The following is an 8,962-nucleotide window of genomic DNA, read 5'->3' on the forward strand; positions in this document are numbered from 1 at the left end:
CCACACTTTCGGGAACAGGCATTAAGCTTGAGTCGCTGAGGTGAGAAGCGAATGCACCAACCGATATTGGGCCGTAGCACATGTGTAGTCTGTATATCGTGCCAATATACACATGTGTCGTGTTAGACCGTATGCAACTTCCATCGCACACAGCTGCACAAGACATGATACGATTTAAAACCGTATGTCGTACACAGCTATGTTAGGCAATACATAACGTTCGTCGTACACTGCTCTGTTCGACTTGAATATTTCAATGTTAACAAATCTTGAGAAAACTGCAGCATTTGCAAAGCTGTCAGTTATGCAGAACGTAAAAAACAGCTTTATTAAAACATAAGTGGATTAAGATGCCAGATGTTATGCTAATTTGCATGCACATAAAATGCCTAATAGCTACTTATCTACAAACTACAGCTATTTGGAGTCTATATAGGGATTAGTTTATCGTATATGTTGGAGAACAGAACATTGTGTCGATGTGTCGTCTGACAATAATAATATGAACAATATAGTGAGATATTTCCTAAAAAACGTGTATTTTCCTTTTACCTGAATGACATTTTGACTGAGCAACCAGTGTATGCAAAATGTATAAACTATTTTTTTATTCAATATAATACATACAATGTATACATTATATGATCATACATTATAGTGATTGTACAAAGCAATAAAGTTCAGATATGTTATTCAACATATGCTAATATATATTTTTTTAAGAGAAAAGAAAAGAACAACAGAATAATAGTTATGACAAATGATGAGTTGTATACAGTCGGAATAAAGCATACTGGACTTGTGTGTTTTGTTGTATATTCACAAAGATCTTATAAGATTGAAAAAAATATACAAAAATATTTTAGAAAGATAAACTAACATTAGAGTGAAATATATATAAGTGGACAAACATTATGATAATTTAATCCGATTCCATTTTTGTTCAAAGATTTGTAATGTGTCATTACTGAGGGCTATTTCTTTCTCAATCTGGATTTTATGTTTAAGACTATGGACAAAACAATTAAAATTTGGTACTTGTTTTTTGTACTTCATGTTAAAGATAAAATATATCATCAATATAAGAATAACATTCACAATATTATTACAGTCTATTGATTTCAATGAGTAAATTCCGAAACTTACATTTAAGAAAGATAGTTTAACGTTTAGTTGCTGTTGTTCAAGAAAAGATACTAATTGATTCCAAATAGGCTGGATGTGTTTGCACTCCCAAAAAAGATGTTCTATATTTTCAATGTTTTCACCGCAGAAGTCACACAGATTTGAGTTAGATAATTTGCATTTAAAGAGATATTTATTTGTAGCTATAATACTATGGATGTATTTATATTGACAAGTTCTCAGTGTGCTTTCAATAGTTTCTTTATATGGCATGGTAAATATGTGTTTCCAATTAAGTTCATGTTCTCCGAAAAAGACTTGCCATTTATTTTGGATTTTGGAGTTTTCTGTAGGGTTTTTAATTTGTAGTGTGTAAAATATTTGATTCGTTTTGTTTTCTACGAATGTTGTTTGAGTACATGGTGTATCATTTGTATTGATTTCAGATTTAATATGTATGGGTATGCTTTTAATTAGTGTGTAGTACTTCAGAAAATTATTTGAAGGTATTCCGTATATATAGCATATATCATCAAAAGAGTAGAAATCCTTAATTCTGTAGTCATATAATTGGTCGACATATTTAATGTTTCTTTCAAACCAATCTTTATAGAAAAACGTCTTATTGTTTGAAGTTATGTCTTTATTGTTCCATAAAATAATAGTTTTACTGCTGGTTTGGGTTTCTAGGTTATGAGTGACACCACTCCATGCTGATAGAACATCAGACAGAAATATAATTTCGTTTGCAATTTCATGTAAGATAGTATTGCTGATGTTACATTCAAAGAGTAAGGAGTCACCATATTTTTTTTAGGATTTTCTGGTAGAATAATTTCCATTTACTCGTATTGGTATTATCTAGGTACCTTTTTACCCAGCTGCATTTGATTGCATTCAAGAATGAGTCAATGTTCGTTAATTGGATGCCTCCATTTTCTACAGATTGAATTAACTGAGTTCGTTTTATTTTATCAGGCTTACCGTCCCATATGAAATTAAATATTGCTTATTATATATCGTTAATAACATTATTTCGTGGATTTGGGAGAACTGTTAATACATAAATTAAGTTAGGAAGTGCAAACGTTTTCAATACTGTGTTTTTTTCCGATTAGTGTAAGTTTACGGTGATGACATGATTTTAAGCCGTTTTGAAAATTCTGTAATTTAGGTAGTATGTTTTAAGAACTGTATCCTTTTCATTATTTGCGAAAGTAATTCCTAACGTTGTGGCTTCATACAAAAGTACTTATCCAAGAAAGGCGGCAGAATTTATGTATTTTATATCGACTTTTTTTAAGGCATACGATAACTGTGCACATCCAAAACTGTGGGATAGTCTAATAAGGAAGGGTATAAATGCAGACGGTAAATTCCTACGAGTATTTCGATCTATGTATAGACAACTGAAATCGCGTATTAAAATCGGAAACTATCTTACCGATGCGTTTTGTTGTGAAAAGGGAACTAAACAAGGCTGTGTTAGTTCAACAATAGTTCACTCCCTTTATATAAACGACCTTATAGATTACTTAAAATCTGCAAGTGATTGCGGGGTAAAAATAACTGGTTACGATGAAAAGATTCCTGGTTTCATTTTTGCTGATGATGTCGCATGCGTAGCAGATACTGTCATCAATCTTCAGCGATCGATTTATCATGTGGCCTTCCTTTTGTGATTCAACAGGAATGCAAATAAACATTGACAAGTCGAAAATCATGGTGTTTCGAAACGGAGGACCACTACGGGCATACGAATCTTGGACGTATAAAGGAGTGAAAATTAGAAACAGTCCCTTTTTATAAATATCTCCCGTCTTACTTTACGCCAAAACTACTATGAACTAAAACAAAAAAGATTCTTAGCCTCCAGGCGCTTAAAGCAGTCAACTCCATACTGAACCAACAGAAACACTTCTGTTATTTTCACCACCATGACGCATTTAAATTGTTCGATTCAGAAGTGAAACCTATACTTACGTACTCGGCAGAGGTGTGGGGATACCAGTATTGTGAGAAAATTGAAAACGTGCAAATACGGTTTTGTAAACGCATAGCTTGTCTTAATAGAAATGTAGCCGACTTTTTCGCGCTAAGTGAATGTGGGAGATATCCACTATTCGTAACATATATGAACAGATGTGTGAAATACTGGTGTAAACTCACGCAGATGCCAGTAAATCGATACCCGAAACGGTGTTACAATATGCTACGACAATTAGACGAGGCTGGACGCACTACATGGGCTACGCAAGTGAAGAGGTTACTATTCCAATACGGATTTGGGTATGCGTGGATACACGGAGACGTTGGAAACACTGTGGCGTTCTTGAAACTTTTCCAAGACAGACTAAAAGACTGTGCTAAGCAGAAAATATGGGCTAGTATAAACTCCTCACCAAAAGCGATTAGTTATAAACTTTACAAAAGCAACTTACATCCAGAAAGATACCTCTCTATACCTTTAACCTACATTTTGAAGAAAACGCTATCAAACTTTCGTTGTTCTAACCACAACCTAATGATCGAGAAAGGGCGTCACATGAAAATTGACCGCCAGTTCAGATTTTGTCAATACTGTCAAACCAAAAATATTATTGTTATAGGCGATGAATTGCATTTCCTATTAGTATGTGAAAAAGTTAAACAGCTTAGACATAAATACTTTCTAGAAGAGTGGCTTCATTCTGATCCATCAGAAGCACTATTTATTCGTTTAATGTCAGACTCTTCTCAGAGAGGTATTTATGCACTAAGTCGTTTTCTGAAAAGCGCGTTTTGAACTATCATAGAAGCTTTAAACATAATTGTTTAATCTTTCTATATATACGGTTTGTATCTTTATAGTTTAATTTCGTAAACGAAAACATTATATATATATATATATATATATATATATATATATATATATATATATATATATCGATTTTAGCGATCTAGGGGGAACGTGTTTTGTTGGGTTTGTTTACCTGATGAGTACAATGCCGTCCCGAAAGAACGACAACTCTTGGTCAGTGTGAAAAGGTTACAACATACCAATACATACACAAACAATTTTCACATTGACAAAAGATGCTAAATTGTGTATTACATACAGAAATATGAATAACTTTTGATACTTGATTATGCATTATGTTTTGTATATTTTCGTGGTGGTTCCGCATGTTGTTATGAGTGTATTACAGAATGCGTTTCATAATTGACGTTTTTGCGCGCATGTGCGCAAAGGTGTCTGTTAAGTGTGTGCGTGTGAGTGTGTGTTTGCGTGTGTGAGTGTGCGTGTGCGACTGCGTGCGCGTACGTACGTTAGTGCGTGCGTTCGTGTACGTGCGTGCGGGTCTGGGGGTTCATGCGTGTGGTTGTCAGTGTGTCTGTGTGTATGTGTTTTGTAAGTTACATGTCAAGACAAAAACGATAGTAATTAAAAACACGTGTAATAGATGCAATGCAACAACATTTATGTTGGGGGAATGAACGCACTGAGTATGCAAAGGAAAGAATGCAAAGTCCGGGGCTAGGTTTATTGCCATAGTTCCATGTTTATGTTTTTTTATTATCGTGAGTTGTTGCTATCTGACACTTTTCGGGCGTATTTTGTTCTGGTAGCCCCATTGTTTTTAATTGGCCATGGCTTTGCAAGCCATAGTTTGTACTTGTCAAAGGACACAAGCTCGTTGCGGTCTTGTCCTCGGTATCGAACGAACAATTTTCCTTCGCGGGACCAGGCCCTCTCTACCAAATCGGGTTCTTTTAGACGCAATGATGATAGAACTTCTGCATTGATCCTTGTTAGGTCCTCGTAAACGCCCGTACCTTTTAGAAGCTTGGCACGTTGCATTATGTCGAGTTTTGATTGCCGCCTGACAAGTGTCACGATTACCGGTCTGTTTTTATTCGGGGCATATTTTCCAAGACGATGGGCAACGTCGACGTCTTTACTTTCGAGTTTTAGGCCGAGTTTTTTACTTAACAGCGATATCGTTTCGTCGGCCACAACCATCGATGTTTGTTGGTCAGAGTCATTGGCTAGACCAGAAATTTGGACACTGTTCTTTAGTCCGTATTGTTCGTCCGTTATTGAAGAAATTATCAATGTAATGTGTTTTCGCGAGGGAAGGTAAACTGGAACATCTGCGATATACAACAACATTCACTCGAGTTTTTGAAGCCAACAACCTAAACAATGGCAAGACACATGTATATAATACTGAGAACAATATTCATATTATCTGTCATACAGTATTCAGATAGACACTCGCCTGTGTATGAGACTACTATTAGTTAATGTCATGGTATTTCGGACCACGGTGTTTCGGATAACGACATACTCAATAACTTCACATGTACTTTAGTACCAGAACAAACTTTCAACACATGGACCATAATTTTCTACGTTATTAAATGTAATAGAACTGTTCCATTATATATCCATGTTCGACTAATCACGCGACAACATGCATGCATGCTACTGCTCGTCTGTGGAGATATAGCACTGAATCCAGGTCCTGGGAGAGACCCTTGTGGGTCATGCCACAGGCTAATACCGTGGAATGGTAGAGCCATCTACTGCGATGCGTGCTATACATGGAACCAAATCTCATGTGAAGGGATCAGCCAAAAATACTATATAAAGCTTGGTAAATCTGACGATGCGTGGACCTGCCACTCTTGTTCGCACTTTCATTTTTCAAATTCTTATTTTGAAGATTCATTCCACTCAGAACTACTTGATGACTCGAACCATTCAACAACGGAAAGTTTAAATATATCAAAGAACTATTAACCAAAAATATTGTTGACCTTTTGTTTTTATCAGAAACCAAGATAGATGGTTCCTTTCCAAATGCACAGTTTGCGGTGGATAACTATCACTTGTGGAGAGCGGACAGGACAGCCAGTAGTGGAGGAGTAATGGCCTACTTGCGGTCAGATATGGCTGGGGATAGGGTATGTGATATGGAATTTAAAGACATTGAATACATTTCTGTAGAAGTAAATTTAAATGGGTCGAAATGGATAATATGTGGAGCATATAAACCACCGTCTTTATCTGATACAACATTTCAAGACGATTTTAATATGACTATTGATAAAATACTGTCTAAAACTGATAATTGTATGGTAATAGGGGATTTAAATTTTGATATGTTACATGCCGAGAAATGTCAGCCTATTTTCAACTCATGTGATATTTTTGATCTCACAAATAGTTTAAAGAACCCTACTTGTTTTACAAAAAATGGTAAACCAACACTTTTAGATCTTATTTTAACCAACAGTAGTTCTTTTATTAGTGGAACATGTAATTTTAATTGCGGTTTAAGTAATGTTCATAATATTAATGGAGCTCAATTTAAACAAGATTTACCACTACTAAAGAAACGTTTTTTATACCTACAGAAGCTTTAAAAAATTTGATACTGATGCTTTCAATAGAGATCTTTCACAAGCTATTTGTACCCTTGAATCGTGTGACAATGTTAATACCAATTATGTCAATTTTAGCAATACATTTATTTAAGTGGCTGACAAGCTTGCCCCTGTTAGAAGGAAAAGGATTATAGATAAGCCAGCCCCTTTTATGAATAAAGTGCTGAGACAAGCAGTTTACAAAAAGAGAATGCTTTTAAGTAAATATAACAAAGACAAATCTTCTTTAAACTGGGAAAATTTCAGAAAACAAAGGAATTTGGTTACTAAAATATCTCGAAAATCTATGAAAAAATACTTCATTGACACGTGTGTTGGTGGCTGCCAATCCAAAAAATTCTGGCCCACTGTTAAACCTTTTCTGACTAACAAAAGGAGTAACACTCATAAGGATACAATTTTATGTGTAAATGATACTCTTTTGAATGACCAACAAGCTGTATGTGATTCTTATTATGACTTTTTTGTTAGTGTAGCCAAGAATATTATAAATGGTAGTATTTCAGTAAATAAGGAACACCCTAGTATAATTAAAATAGCTCAGCATAAGAAAAACAATGATGTAAATTTTAATTTTGAACCAGTACAGATGGATTTTGTTGACAAACAAATAGATAAATTAAATTGTAAGAAAGCAACGGGTATTGATGACATTTCTAGTAAACTTATTAAATTGGCAAAACCATCACTAGCTGCTCCATTAACAGACCTCATCAATCAATCTTTTTCTACTGCAGTTTTTCCGGATCAACTAAAGTTAGCACAAGTGACACCCCTGCATAAAAAGATTAGTACTTTAGATAAAGGTAATTATAAACCAGTAAGCATTCTGCCTGTTGTGTCAAAATTATTTGAAAGAGCCATCAATACTCAGATATCTGACTTTTAATGTACATTTTCATGCTTTCCTGTCAGCCTTTAGACCTGGTTATGGTTGTCAGTCGAAGCTGCTTAGGGTAACAGAAGACTGGAAAAGAGACCTTGATGAAAATAAGTATGTAGCAGCAATTTTGATGGATCTGTCCAAAGCAATTGACAACCTCCCTCATGATTTGCTGTTAATAAAGCTTGAAGCCTATGGTGTCACAGGAAGTGCCCTTGAACTTATTGACAGTTATCTTTCAAACAGAAAACAATGTGTAAAGTTAAATGACACTTAAAGCTCATTTCAAAACGTTTATAAGGGCGTTCCACCGGGATCTATTCTGGGGTCCGTCCTTTTTAATATCTTTATAAGTTACATTTTTCACTTTGTACGAAATAGCAATCTCTACATCTCTACAATCTCTCTTACGCAGATAACAATACCCTCTCTTTCTCTGACAAAAATGTGGATACAGTAAAACAAACATTAGAAAATGATAGCATGACATTAATTCAATGGTTTGCGGATAACAAAATGGAAGCAAATCCTGATAAATTTCAAGCAATATCACTTGGTAAGAAAACACATGATTCTAATATTTCTTTTACTTTGGATGGTTTTGAAATTAAATGTGACGAGGAAGTCAAACTTTTGGGTGTCACCATAGACTTCAGGCTTAATTTTGATACTCATATTTTCAACATTTGTAGAAAAGCAGCAAGACAATTAAATGTGTTAAAAAGACTAGGGAGCAAACTATGTAAATTAGGGAAGATACACTTATATTACTCATTCATTATGTCAAATTTTAATTATTGTCTGTTAACATGGCATTTCTGTGGCAAAGTCAACACTAAGAAATTGAAAAAATACAAGAGCGTGCACTTCGTTTTATCTACTCGGATTATACTTCTACCTATTGTGAACTATTATCCAAATCTAAATTACCATCTTTGAATGTACGTCGCTTAAGATCTATAGCTTAAGAATCTTTCAAAATAATAAATAGAGTCACACCTTCATACTTACATGACCTGTTAACTGTTAAACAGACTTCATATTTTTTCAGGTACTCCAATACTGCTGTTATACCTAAGGTAAGGACCACAAGATACGGCATCAGCTCTTTCCGCTTCAGCGCGGCCAGGCTTTGGAATTCTCTAACGCAAAACTTCAGAGACCAATCGAACTACAATTGCTTCCGAAGTCTGGTCAGCGCATTGATTGGAGAGCGTTGCGCTTGTTCTTGCTGTTCCGCAGCTTCATAGCCTTATTTATTTACTAAATTTAGTTGTAGTTTTGTTTGCATTTAGTTTTATTTGTACTGCTTTTTGTTTATTTTTGCTTGCATTTCCCTTGTTTTCATCTGTTTGCTTTGTTTGAATGTGTAGTTATCATCCCTTTCCAGTCTCTATAACCCTAAGAGCGTGAGTCATTTTGTTTTTGCCTAATTTGTTTGCATGTATTTGCTGCTTTTCTTGTTTTAACTATGAAATATATTCTAATTTGTGTTATGCACTTGTAAGGAAGTTGCTGATC

Source organism: Dreissena polymorpha, chromosome 9 (assembly GCF_020536995.1).
Source record: "Dreissena polymorpha isolate Duluth1 chromosome 9, UMN_Dpol_1.0, whole genome shotgun sequence".
NCBI classification, from domain to species: domain Eukaryota; kingdom Metazoa; phylum Mollusca; class Bivalvia; order Myida; family Dreissenidae; genus Dreissena; species Dreissena polymorpha.